The 14,339-nt window shown below is 38.2% G+C and overlaps 1 protein-coding gene across 6 annotated transcripts in view; it reads right to left on the bottom strand.

The window, feature by feature from the left end:
* The window catches only part of Ankib1 (ankyrin repeat and IBR domain containing 1), a 119,526-nt gene that overhangs the window by 66,186 nt on the left and 39,001 nt on the right, over nt 1–14,339 (bottom strand). Inside the window, exon 2 of one of the 6 annotated variants that reach the window (XM_048436496.3) lies at nt 6,042–6,159. The exons of the other annotated variants lie outside the window; for them this stretch is intronic. The gene's annotated coding sequence lies outside the window, so the exon portion shown is untranslated. The remainder of the gene's footprint in view (nt 1–6,041; nt 6,160–14,339) is intronic. 6 annotated transcript variants of the gene reach the window in all.

Below are 14,339 nucleotides of genomic sequence, written 5' to 3'. Positions count from 1 at the left end.
ATAGATTGGGTTATTTCACGTTACATATTAAAAAATTAAATGTACATGACTGGCATAACAAAAATATATAGTAGATACAATGTATCTAAATGTATTTTAATGTAAAATTAAAGTATATGAAAAAATTTAAATTAAAATATAAATGTATGTAGCACAAACTCTAATTGGTCTTAGTAAGAAAAACCCGGAGTCAGATATTAGGAGGTGAAAGCTGAAAGATCAGAGAAGCAGAGCAGCCAGCCCCTAGGTTTTACCTCTACGAAATCCTTAGACCGAATGGGGTATCCTGTCCCTACAAGTCCTCAGACTGAATGCCTGAGCTCTGGTCCCCTCCCACCTTATATTTCCTTCTTTGTCCAGCCATATCTCTTCCTGTCCCCACATCCCTAGTGTTAGGATTAAAGGTGTGTAATTCCCAAGTATCGGATTAAAGCTGTGAGCCACCACAGCCAGGTTCTGTTTCCCCTTTCCACCAGATCAATTTCTTATATCACAGGATGGCTTTGAACTCTTCCTGTCTCCACATCCCTAATGTCGGAATTAAAGGTGTGTGGAACCATTACCTGACCTCCATGGCTAACTAGTGTGGCAAGCTCTGCACTCTGATCTTCAGGCATGCTTTAGTTGTTACAGCACAAACAAAATATCACCACAAATGTATTTTAAATGATAAGAGGCATCAAGTAGCAATGATTTGATTTTTAAGGTTGGGAATTCTTGTTTTACTAATAATGAGTTTCTTTGGCTAAAGGAAGTAAATCCTCAACTTTAAAAACAAATTCTTAAATACTTTGTCAATTTCCCACACCTAAATAAAACTTTACTTAGATATTCAAAAAGATTATAGTTATTTAATGCTTAAACTTTAAAATTTTCTCTTGATTTTTCTCCCTCCTTTCTTGACAAGGGCCTGCAATATAGGCCAGGTTGGCCTTTGACTCAGTTTTCCTATGTCTGCACTGTGTCTAGAGACATTAGAAAGAACACAGGACAGCCTCAGTTTGTCATGAAAACTCTTAAAGGATTGTGACCCCCAGAGCAATACAATAAGTCACACATTGTGCACTGGTCAGAACTTCTATGCTAAGTACTGTAAATATACATTCTCTCCTTACTGTTAATATATTAGGAAATTTACAGATTGTGACTCGAGATCCCCAGCAAAGCAGTGTAACTGGATTCAGACAGTTTGACTGATTTTCATCATGCCTAGATCCTGAACGAAGTCAGTTATACTACTCACATAAAACAAAGAAGACAAATGCACACCATATCTATTCTGAAATTCTGCCCAGATTCTCATTTAGGATCTGATGTGAATACGATTTAGAGGCTCTTATTTTGTTAAAATAAAAAAGCTTTTATTTTGTAAAAGGTAATCAAAGTTGAAATTTCATCTAAATAATTTTATACTTTTCATGACACACCAATGAATACAAACACATAAAGTTCTTTGGGACTGAAACTTTTATTGCTTTCTTGGGAAGGGGAATCTTCTAAAACAATATGCTGAAGGTTCAAAAGGTCTATGTAGAGAGGACAGGTAAGTCATTGTTGAGAGGCATGCTGACCTTGTTTGAACAGAGACAAACAGGTAGTTTGCTGTGCAAGAGGTCCCCAGATGAGTTTGATGAGTGGCCAAGGGAACCACTGTTACAGCTGGCATCTGTAGAGATTCTCATAAAATGGGATGGAGTAAGGTGACCATATTTGCAGCAAGATGAAAATCTGCTTGTATGCCACCTTTAGCATGGAAAATAGCTAAAAATACTATTGAACACTGGAAGGTAATGCATTAAAATTTCCCTACAGGCCTTTGGGAAATAAGTTCAGAAAATTACCAGCTAAAGACATGCTGGGTAGAGATAATATTTTTCCCCCTATACAAACTTAGTTGTTTTGCTTTGATATAATAGGGAGTTTGTTCAGAAAAGGCAGTTTTAAAAGTTTTTAACCAAAGCACAGCAAGTATCCTTCTACTTATTCTGATCAGCTAAGCATAAAGAAACAGGAGGACTGGGTATTTTATTCGTGAGGGTTTTAATGTCTCTCAAATACTTGTTGGCACATAAAATGATCTCAGCAAATCTATTCTAATTCTGCATTTTTTGGTTCATAATTTCAGAAGAAAAGGAGTAACCCAAAATATTCAAGACATATTCCATATCCTCCTTATGGTTAGGTCGTTGATGACAGGTCAAATCATTTAACTGCTTTAAAGACTAGGTTTACAATGGCTTATCTGGAAAATACGGTAGCTTCTATAATTTTGATAAAAGGTATAACAGAAAGTCATCTAACGTGGTATACAACTGTACTTCCAGATTAAGGAGATGGAAACAGGAGGTTCAAGATCAAGCTCAACATGAGCTATATGAGACCTTCAAAAACCAAAAGCTAAACCAAATTGTCCTGGCTAGTTTTATGTTAACTTGACACAAGCTAACTGAAAGGAGGGAACCTCAACTGAGAAAATGCCTCCATAAGATCCAGCTGTAAGGCATTTTCTTAATTAGTGATTCATGAGGGAAGGGCCTAGTTTCTTGCAAGTGGTACCATCCCTGTGCTGGTGGTTCAGGATTCTATAAGAAAGCAGGCTGAGCAAGCCTTGAGGAACAAGATGGTAAGCAGCACCTCCATGACTTCTGCATCAGCTACTCATTCCAGGCTCCCGCCCTCACTGATGGACTATTGCCTGGAAGTGTAAACTGAAGTAAACCCTTTCCTCTCCAAATTGTTTTGGTTGTGGTCTTTCTTCCCCCTTTCCTCCCCTCCCCTCCCCTAACCACCCCTTTGGACCCCTCACCTTCCCTTTCCTTTCCTTCCCTCCCAGGTTTTTTGAGACAGAAACTCTCTGTGTAGCCCAGGCTGTCCTGGAACTTAGAAATTCACTTGCCTCTACCTCCCAAGTGCTGGGATTAAAGGCAGGCAACACTACCATCAGGTGGTCATGGTGCTTCATCACAACAATAGTAATCATAAGTAGCACACGCACCAAAACAAAAAGATGCAATACAAAATACTCTCCCTAAAGCCTCTCCTAGTTCTAAGATTGCCCCTTTCTTTGCACCTGCAACCTTTGTGACCTTGAGTTCTCCATTCTCCCTCCAATTCCATTCTAATTTCCTATTAGCTCCTGGCACTGAAAACTCTCTGCTTTCCTTCTAGTTAGCTTTTTAATGTGGTTACAGGTTTGACGGTCTGCATAATACAAAGAAATATCTGAAAAACTTAGCAATATTGAAAATTTTCTATCGTCTAGTATATGTATCAAGCTTTTTCGCTGGTCACAAATAATGACACAGAGATTTCCTATTAATTATGAAAGTCTTTAACTTAGGCTTGTCTCAACTAGCTCTAATAATTTAAATTAACTCATTTATATTAATCTACATTCTGTTACATGGTGTTACCTCTCTTCCATCTTGCACCCCGTTTCCTCTTTGAGTCTGGTTCGCAACTCTGCCTTTCTTCTTCCCAGAGTTCTATGTCTGTCCGGAAGTCCTGCCTATACTTCCTACCTAGCTATTGGCCATTCAACTTCTTAGTCCATCAAGCACAGCAATACATCTTCACACAGTGCAAATATCTCACAACAAGTGCAGTGGTTCTCAACCCTCCTAATGCTGTGACTCTTTAACACAGTTCTCACGTTGTGGAGATGCCAACCATAAAATTATTTTCACTGCTACTTCCTAACTGTAATTTTGTTACTGCTATGAATCATAATGTTAAATATCTGTTTTCCAATGGTCTTAGGTGATCCCTGTTGAAAGGGCCATTCACCAAAAGAGGTATGACCCACAGGTTGAGAATGGCTGGTCTAGTGTCATTATGGCCTTGTTAAGGTCATAATTCACAAGATGATGCTAGTGTAAATAGACCAACTGCTTCACCAATTGTATAAAATGGCATTATATAATTATGCATACAAGGCATATGGTAGAATGTATCAGTCAAGTTTGTCTAAGTACACAGTGATGTTTACACGATGGCAAAAGCACCTAACAACACATTTCTCAGATGGCATTCCCCATCATGAGTGACAGAAGACTACACTTGCTTTCTTAGCCTCATCTCTTAAATTTGCTGTTGATATTCCCTGTAAATCAACCAACTACTGCCAGCAATCACATTTCTATCCCAAATGTCTTACAGAAATACTATTCCTGAAAGCCCTCACTCCAACCTACTATTCTTATTCCTAATTCCTTTACCTTTCTGTAACATGTCACATAAATGATCCACGCCCCTTTCCTAGAAACTCTTCTTTTGGTATTCTTTGCCCAATATTACCTTAGCCCTCTCACTCCTCTACTTTTTCTGTTTGTTTTGTGGTCTTCTGGTTCTCCTGGGTATTGTCTAAATTGATTTGTAATGGAAAGTCTTTCCTTTGGATTTCTCTTCTCTTTAATACCCTGCTTTTAGTTATCCCTAAAGCTGCAAATTTCAAATCTATATTCTTCATTCACAAACATCTGATCCCAATGTTCTATGGGCTCTCTACTATTTCATGTGGATATTGTTTTCTAAATAAAAATTTAATAAATACCTTCTGATCAATTCCCACCTCATCTCACTCATTCACATTTCACTGGAAATTGTTAGGCTTTAAAGTTACTCGGGTTCAAAACTTCATTTTTTTACTTACAACTTTCTCTCCTGTACTTTAAGACACCCAATTCCATTGGTTCTTCTCATTGTTCCTTCTGTCCTTCTGAGCCTTTGCTTCTCTAATGAGGCCACACAGATCCAAACTGTGTCATCTCAAAGCCCAGGATCTGGTGCACTAATCTTGTTATAGCACTCCTGCTAGCACACTGATCCCAACTTCACTACAAAATGGAGGCACACACTTCAAGGATTTAAACAGCACTGGTGTGATGTTTCTGGGCAATCACAGCTGGAATTACTCTTCCAGTACAGGGTTTCAAGCTATGGAAGAATGATCTGGGCGCCTTGATAGTCCTATCACGGGCCTGGAAAGTTTACAGGTGAAAGTTTCAATGTGGACTGTGCTCAAATTGAGAGCTTCTTAATATTTAATCTGAGTATGACTGAGAATTGACAGTAACTGAGATTCTAAGAGTCCATTAAGCTATAGATTCAGGTTGTGCTGTTCTTACAACCTGTAGTTTCTGTATTTTCAGTAATTTTCAAAAGACTGATATCAATACTAGCTGGGGTCTTTTTAAATAACAAGTCAAGAAGCATTCATTGCTTGAAGAATATTTCTAATCTAATCTATACTTCAGCCATCAGTCTAATAGTTCTATATTTGCTTGCATAACACTACTTCAATTAAAATTTTTGAATAGTTCAGTTTTCTGGTCCTGACCCTGAATGTCTAGCACTTAGTGTATTCTATTTAATATGGCCTAGTCTACCCTCCTTCAAAGTCACTCATCTTTTGATTTCCTTACAAAATTCCTTAATCAGAACATACTTGAAACCTGAACAGCAGTTTTCAATCTGCCATGGAAAATAATCACCAGAGGAAGAGGCCAAGTTACTCCTAGAATCTCATATACAGATTTTACTTTGATATCTGGAGGTCAAGTGTTTAATATAATCAGAAAACTGAAGCCAAGACAGAAAGTTACCTAGCTGCTGGTCTAGAAGAGTCCTATATTCTTTTGTATTAAATCTCTAGGTAATAAAATCAACAAAATTAGGTAGACTATTCAATCTGATTGGTTAATGTTTTTTATGGCTTTCAATGACACGTGAAAGACCAATAGCAGTTGAGAGTGTCAAAAAGGTGCTGTGGGTGGTAGTAAAGGTGGTAAGTGGTGGTACTTACCACTTCTGGGTTTCTTATGGTCTTTACTTGATCAAACAATTAATTACAACTCCACATAAGTATTTACAGTAAAGCATATAAGAAAGATGTGACATAATATTAATTTTAATAAAAATGTTTTTCACCAAATGTGAAACACCCTCAAAAACTAAATCTCTGTCATGTCTGCTATTTACAGAACCACTATTACAGGTCAATCACTAATAGAAATAAAATGTTGCCTACTGAATATGATTACCTTGGAGAAGTCTACCAAAGGGGAGAAGAGTCATGGAGCTTTTGTTAGATTATGCTAATTGGCATCATCCATCACCAAAGTTCATTTCTATTCCAAAGCAGAAAAGATAAACTTTCAGCTACAAAGAAAACCAGAATATTAATTATCACATTAAATTCCTGCCAGTTTTATGTATTACTGAAGCTTTATTTTTTTGTGCTTTCTTTACAGAGAAAGTTTTAAGTCCTTTCTGTTATTAAAGCAAATGGATGTTATATATTGATAACGCTACATATGTTTAGGCATTTGTGCATGTACGTATTATATATATAGTGTATATATATATATATATATATATATACACACATATATATGAAAGAGAGAGAGAGTATGTTTTGAGGTATAGTTCCTTTTCCCAGTTCTTTATATTATGTAGAGGGCTATCACAAACTGGGGCTTATGGGTCAAATCTAGCAAGTTGCCTCTTCTGTATGAATTTTTATAGTTCTTAAATACTTTAAATACCTTAAAGAATATTTCATGACATATAAAAGCCATAGGAAAATCATTTGGCAATGTCCACAAAAATAACAATGTACTGGATGTTGCTTCTTTGTTTACATATTAACATATTATCTATAGTTTCTTGTAAGCTACACTAGCTAAGTTGCCTGAAATATTTACTATCTAGGCTTTAACAGAAAAAATTATTAACTCTTAATTCTCTGGTATATGAAGATATTAAAATTATAGGAATATTAATTATGGTTTTGTAAGCATTTCTAATTCCTTTTATTAAAAGTTTTTATTTTATATGTACCAGCGTTTTGCCTGCAGATATATGTACCACATGCATGCAGTGCCTTCAGAAGCCAGAAAGAAGGTATTGGATCTCCTAGAACCAGAGTAAAAGAAAATTGTTGCCTGCTCTGTGGTTGGTTATCTGGAAGAACAGCCAGTGTGCTCTAACAGCTGAGCCACATCTTAGGCAGCACCCCACCTTCCCTTTTAGTTTACACTGAATTATTTATACTGTGAATGTGGAACACACAGATGACATGCTATGTGTGTGGTTAGATGACTTTTGGCAGGAGTTGCTTCTCTCCTTTCCCTATGTGTGCCTGACCCAAAATTAATTGTTTAAAATTAGCAATTTCAAATTTAGATTTAATTTAGCAATTTTAAACAATTAAATCTACTCTTTACACACTATTATCTCACAAATAATTTCAGGTACTTATTATTTATAAGATTCCAGGTTTTCCTGTTTAATGAAGTTTTAAAAAAACACAAAGGTGAAGCGTTTAAGTACTTGGTATTAGAGAGTGACACAAACAGATAAAAAGGTGACCAGTAATCTCCAAATTCAGGAGATGGTAGCAGGAGCACCAAGTTCTAGGACATCCTTAGCTACACAGAGACTCAAGCCTAGGCTGCATGAAAGCATGTCTCAAACAGTAACAGCAAAGGAAGGAGCTGACTAAAGAGACAACAAAGAGCACTATTCTGATAAGTGGAATTAACCTGATGCAATGAGGGGAGAAGGGAAAGCAGGAGAGGTGAGGAATGAGAATGAATACATGTGTATAACCCAAAGGTAAGGAGGTTTTGCTAGTAACTAGAGGTGACTGAGGCTAGCTTCAGAAATACTGAACTTGAGACTGGTACAGTATACATATGAGGAAGTCAACATAGAAACAACAGAGTGTGAGAAACTCCAAAGGAGCCAGGCAAGGCATCACAGACAGACACAGATGCAATCCTGTACAATGCTCTTAACACCTTGATACCTGCAGGTTCTAAGAGCAACATAATTAAGGGGTTTTAATTTTCTGCTATGCATAAGTATGAGCATATGTGTATGTATATGAGTGTGTGTAAGTGTTGGGAATATTATTTTAAGGTGTGTTACTTTTGTTTATGATGCATTTTATTTAACTCTGTGAAGCTGTGATACTTAGCCTGTCTTGAACACCTGATGATATAATAAAGATCTGAATAGCCAATAGCGAGGCAGGAGAAAGGACAGGTAGGGCTGGCAGGTAGAGAGAATATACTAAAGGAGAAAACTGGGAGAAAGGGTTTGTAGTAGTAGTCCGAAAAGGAGGAGGACATCAGGAGCCAGACACCAGTTACAGAGCAATTCACGGAGTAAGAGTAACATTTAACGAAGCAAGAGAAGAAGAAAAACACAGAAGTCAAAGGGTAGATGGGATAATATAAATTAAGAAAAGTGGGCAAGAAACAAGTCAAGCTAAGGTTGGACGTTTATAAATAAGAATAAGACTCCATGTGTGATTATTTGAGAGCTGGGTGTCAGGCCCCACAAGAGAGTCCAAAGAGCTAACATTATATTACTACATGTAAGCACTTGTGGAATACAGCATAGGAAGAGTTTTGATATAAACATTCCATTTCTATGGTTCAAAATGATGAGTCATAACTAGGTACGGTGAGGCTCACCTTTAACCCCAGCACTCAGGTGACAGGTGGATCTCTGTGATTTGAAAGCCGGCATGGTCTGCATAGTGAGTTCCAGGACAGCTAAAGTTAAATTAATAGAGACTCTTTTCTCAAAAGCAAGCAAGCAAACAAACAAAAAACAAGAACCACAAGGAAACTTCAAATTATTAAATGCACAGAGGAAACTGCCAAATAATAACTTTCTAAATTCTTCTTCTGATTTGTTTATGAGTATTTTGCCTGTATGTAGCATATGAACCATGTGAGTGCCTGGAGTTCAGAAGAGGGTGTTGGATATCCTGGAACTGGAAATAGGGATGGTTGTGAGCCACCCTGTAGGTGCTGGGAACTAAACCCAGGGTCCTTGGCAGGAGTATCAAGTGCTCATAACCACTGAGCCATCTCTTCAGCTCCAGATAACTCTAAATTCTACTCTTAAATAAATATACTGTTATGGTTTGAATGTGAAATATACCTCCCAAAAGCTAACATGTTTGAACCCATGATTCCCAACTAATAGTACTGTGTGGAAGGCTGTGAAGACTTTAGGGACTGAAGTTCCACTGCAGGAAGTGGGCCATTGCAGTAGGCTGTAAGGGTTTCTAATTTTATGTGTTTTGGTGCTGTTTTGATTTAAAGAAAAAAAGTCAATTAAGAGAGCACTAGCAAGAATCAGACGATATAGCTAGTGGATTTGAAATTTTATAGCCTGGTCCTACTTCCTGTCTGCTTTCTGCTTCCTATTCTTTTGAGGGATGAAAAGGCCCAGAAAAGTCCCTCTCCTCCCAGAGTTTGAGCCGCTCATCCTATCACGGTTTTCTGGCTATGACTGTGAGTCAAAAAGCATCCTACGCTGCTTTTGTCAAAGCAGTGAGGAAACTAACACATATAAAGAAAAGAAACAAAACTAACAACTAGAGAAGAAATGTTTCCATAAATATAAACCCCTACTAGTTAAAAAATAGGTTGGTCTTACTTGGGAAGGGGAATAATCTCAAGTTTATAAAGACTATGCAGAGAAAGGGGGTATATTTTACAATAACCATTAGCTAGTAGAACACTAGTGACTAAGGGGTCTTTTGAGATAATTTTGAGATTTATCCCAAGCAACCAAGAGGAAATAACCTCAAAAAGTTCCATAGGCAGTAACAGGACCAATAATAGACATCTCTGCCCCTTCTACAGTTAGATGATCTCATAGTTTTATGAAAAATAATGAATATCTGGTAATATTTATTTACTTATACCATTATTTGATACTTGGTACCACTGAGCATTACAAATACTTAAAAATTACAGAAATGGCACTTATTCCTATTATTCTTATAAAAAAACCCCATGAGCAATAATGTAGAGAAGTCTAAAAGTATTTAAAGTACCCATAATAATAAATTTTATAAGATACATGATAATCTAGGAACTTTAGTTACATAGTGGGCTATATATTATAATGTGTTTGTTTTAAGCAGTTATGCTATGAAAACACATAAGGCATCTGTAGATAGGTTAATATATGGTGCCCAGGGAAATACTTTTAGTTTAATAATAAGCATGACAAAAGGTCAGTAAGAGCCTAAAGCTGAACAAGAGGTCAGTTAAGGCATTGGTGATAAACTTTAAGTGGACAAAGTATTACAATGAAATTTGTCAATAAATGCTGGAACACATGCAAGGTGTTCATAAGGTTCCACTTGGAAGACTTTACAGTAAACCAACAAGCTCTTCGCAATATCAAAAAAATAGAATAGTCATTAAGCAGAGTGGCTCCTGTGATGTGATATGCTGATAGATTAGGCAGTGCAAAGAGAAACACACATACATATCAAGGCAGTCATCAGACCTTCCTTCCAAATACTACATAATTAGCCCTCTGTGAACAACAACAAAAGAAACTACTCCAGTTTTTAAACAATTTAATATGCACAACATTGTAAATACACTAAAAACTGACCAGTACTTAATACTGCTTACTGAGAATTATTAGAAGCAAATTACTAAAGCAGATTTTAAGAGTATTATTGCTACTAACAAGAACCAGCTATTTCTACCGTAACATATTTAAAGAACCACAGAGTTCACACATGTGAGTCACCACAGCCGATTCTTCCCTAGGAGGTGAGCACAGAACTATATTCAGGAAAAATAAAAATTGCGGCGCGCTTCCTGACCAGCAGGAATGAACGGCCACGAAAACGAGATTCCTTCCCTATCACGTCTTTATTTGGAGCACTCGGTTGAGGAAAATTGGGGGAAGGGAAGAGAGAGAAAAGACAGAGAAAGGGAGAGCAAGGGAGAGAGGAAGAGAGAGCGCAGGGACAAGAGAAAGATTAGAGAGAGAGTGGAAAACCCAAAGGCAGCTGCTTTTCTAGGGTGAAAGGCTCGAATGCTGATTGGTTGATGCCATTCTGCTAGGGCCCAAGGCCACAGGACAGGTCAGGGAACCAAGTTTCTGAAATGCAAAACAAGGCCCCAAGCACACTGGCCTGCAGGACAGCATCAAAGGATTTGTATACCTCCAGGCTGTAGGACCGCTGGCACTATCTCGCCAAGGCGACATCCTGGCGGCTCCTTACAAAAAATGTCAAAAATTCTGTTGGTATGTGTCTCCTTCCTAAGTCCTAGGGCATATTTTCACTATGTTGAGTCAATATTAGAAAGCATTGCTTGGGAATTCAAGTTAATGACCACATTTCACTAACTAGTGGGCAAAGGAGATACAAACAGAGGAAACAAAATGACAAAGTTTGTAAAAGATTAACAAGTAAGAAATAGCAATAAATAGAAAACAAGATCATAAGAGTTCAAGAAGTAACAAAAACTGATCTTTCACTATACTAATGAATTATGTGACTATAACCTTTAAAAACATTCATAATTTTAATAACAACTTAAAAGTGTAACACTAAAGAAACATTAAATATTAAATCTTTTAGGATCATTACTTTTAAAATAAAGTATACTAATTTTACAATAAAAAGACTGATCCAATCTACAATCTGTCCTGTATATAGCTAAATACATCTATACAAAATAAATTCTATTATGTATGAATTAACATGAAAGTTGGTAGTTGAGAATATTTGTACACCTGTATGAACAGTAGTGATAATACTATAAAGAGTTACTATTGGACTCCCAGTGGTCAAGTTCTGCCCCCAGGCCCTGCCTCTAGACTGCTCTGAGTGCCAGGCCTAGCACCCAGAGGCATGGAAGTGGCCAGTCTCATCTCCAGACTACTCTAAAGGGTGTAAAAACCTAGCCAAAACAATCAACCAACCAACCAACCAACCAAACAAACAAAAACCATGACAAGGCCACAGAATCCTAACAATCAGAATCCCACCAAGATTAGACTACTGAATTCTATCAATCCCAGACTATCCTGAGAAGGTCTGCCTCCCAAATAACCTGCCTCCTATGCAGTTCTTTGCTGCTTCTCTCCTGCGCTGAGGCAACCACCCTCTTGTATCTTTTCCAATAAATCTCTGGTGTGAGGTTTGTTGTGCAGTGTGACTTTGTGGTATTCCTTGGCTTCTGACTGCCAGGATACCTATCCTCTCAGAGCTGTGATACTTACAGTTACAATGTCTTTTAAGAAACTAAGGGCTAAATGGGTGGTTTTTATTTAAGCTTATAAGATGCTTTCTATATTGGCAATATATAACAGGCATTTATAAATAAAAATCCCCAAATTTAGTATGTATTCAGGAAGACTTTAGCATAGATTCAACAGAATCAAGGTATTTTAAAGACAAGGTTAATAACAAATGCATCCATTAACAGTTACCTATTTAATAAACAAATCAAGTAAAGATAATATTGTTCAGGTGGAAGTTCCACCCCAAGTCTCCACCCCTGGGAGTTGCCTCAGTCAAGACTCCATCTCCAAAAAAGCCCGCCAAATGATGACCCCTTCCCAGAGATGCTCAAGACCATTCCCAAAGGGTATTTAAATTGTATCCCAGAGAACAAACACGTGGTTTTCTGGTCTTCCTTTCCCGGCTACTCTCTGAGGGGCTAGAAAGCCATCTGGGAGTGTTGTTATCCATTAAACCTGGGATTTTTCTAATTCGGTTTGATTTGGTCTGGTTTGGATTATTGCGTTAGTAGAGAGGTTTATCAGGGTGTAGAAACTTTTCATCTGGAGGTCCCATGGAGAAGGCTGTTTCTCCCATTGGTCCAAGGCACGTGGTAGAAAAACACTCTTATCCCCACACCTGCTCTCTACCAGGCTAAGATTGGCTTCGTCTGGGTAAGATCCAAGTTCTAAGTCATTACCTTAGAGGCCCAGGGCCTCAGGCGATTTTTGGGCTGTCCTGTGAAACACACAGCCCGCCAGGCTACCTATCTGTTACAGGGACAAGGAACCTGCATTGTCCCATAGGACAAGGGCCTGCCTTGTCCTATGAGATTCCTCTGATTTTTTTGACCTAAAGTCTACCAAAATGGACGTATTACACTAGGCTATGGGTCTCAGAATAGACTTGCAAAACAGATATCTACCATTTAAGGCCTGATCCCCAAATGCCATTGGGTGACCTGTTACAAAATCTTTTTAAAATGGGGCTACCCGACACTGTACATCCTTGACGCCTAAAACTTTTTGCCAGCATGGAAACAAACAAACCCCCCCCCCCCATATGCCCATGGTTTCTGGATGCTGGTGCTCCTGCTCCCTCTCTTCAACCCCTGTGCATTTCTGGCATGTGATCAGGTCACTCTGGGATTCTCCCTGCAATGGATTCGTTCCCCGTCCTCCCACTCTGAGCTGCATAGGCATTCCGTCCTTATGTTTCTGTTCTTCCTTCCAGCCATCTGATGATCTGGCCCTCAATGGGACCACCTGTGTGCTCACCTGGCTTTTGCAGCCTACTCCAGGATTTTTAAGTTGTTTTGTTCGTCTGTTAATATATTTGTGTAAATAATGTGGGCACAGTATGCTTGTTTTATGTCTGTGTACATATGTGTGCTTGTTTTAAAATCTGTAAAACTTATAGGTCCAGATTACTACAACAGCTCTGAAAACTGTTCATGAAAAAGTACATGAATAGCCACTATCTTTGGTTGAAGTCAAAACAGAAACCTCAGTGTCATCTTTGCTAAGAGTACCCATGCAAGCTGGTCCTACCAAGGAGACAATCCACCTCCAATATCCTTTGGCTTACTAAAATGTTCTTTCTAGTTGTCTTGCTTCTACTAACATTGGTAAGATGTAACTAACTGGGTAAACTATATGTCTAAATTTAACTTATATGTCTAATTTAGATTACCTGACAGGTAATGAATGGTACCCTGATTCTCAAGTGTCTTTACAGATCTGAGAGTATGGCATTTAACAAAAGAGCTTCTTATGAGAGAGAGAGAGAAGCCAGCTCCTGCACCATCCTATAGCTCTTCCAAGAAGATGCATGGTTGTGAAAGACCCTGTCTGGAGGCTTGCCTTTGGGTATGGCAAAGTCACCCACACAGCAATAAGCTGCCTCATCAGCTTCCTCGAAACTATACTGGGGATCAATTGTCTAATCCTGCCAAGAAAGGCAGACTGAACCTTACCCCCACAGGAAAATCTGTCAGGCCTCCTGGGATTAGCAGCTGAAGGCAAGTACTGCTTCATTAAAGGCCACAGAAAGACTTGGGATTGCCTGTGTAGCTGAAAAAAGCTGTCTCACTTCTATTCACTTACTTATCCCTCTCCAATCTGTCTAACGGCATTTGATGACTTAGGGTACTGGTAACTCATTACTTTATTATTTAAATTTCCTGCTAAAAGGACAGACAGGTGTGCCTCTTTCAAAGGCTTCATAGTACAAAATTTAAAAGGTTTCAGATGTATCTTCAGAGGTTCAGAGTTTCCAA

Source organism: Myodes glareolus, chromosome 25, assembly GCF_982192425.1.
Source record: "Myodes glareolus chromosome 25, mMyoGla1.1, whole genome shotgun sequence".
Lineage (NCBI taxonomy): Eukaryota > Metazoa > Chordata > Mammalia > Rodentia > Cricetidae > Myodes > Myodes glareolus.
This window is presented reverse-complemented; position numbering and strand designations above follow the sequence as displayed.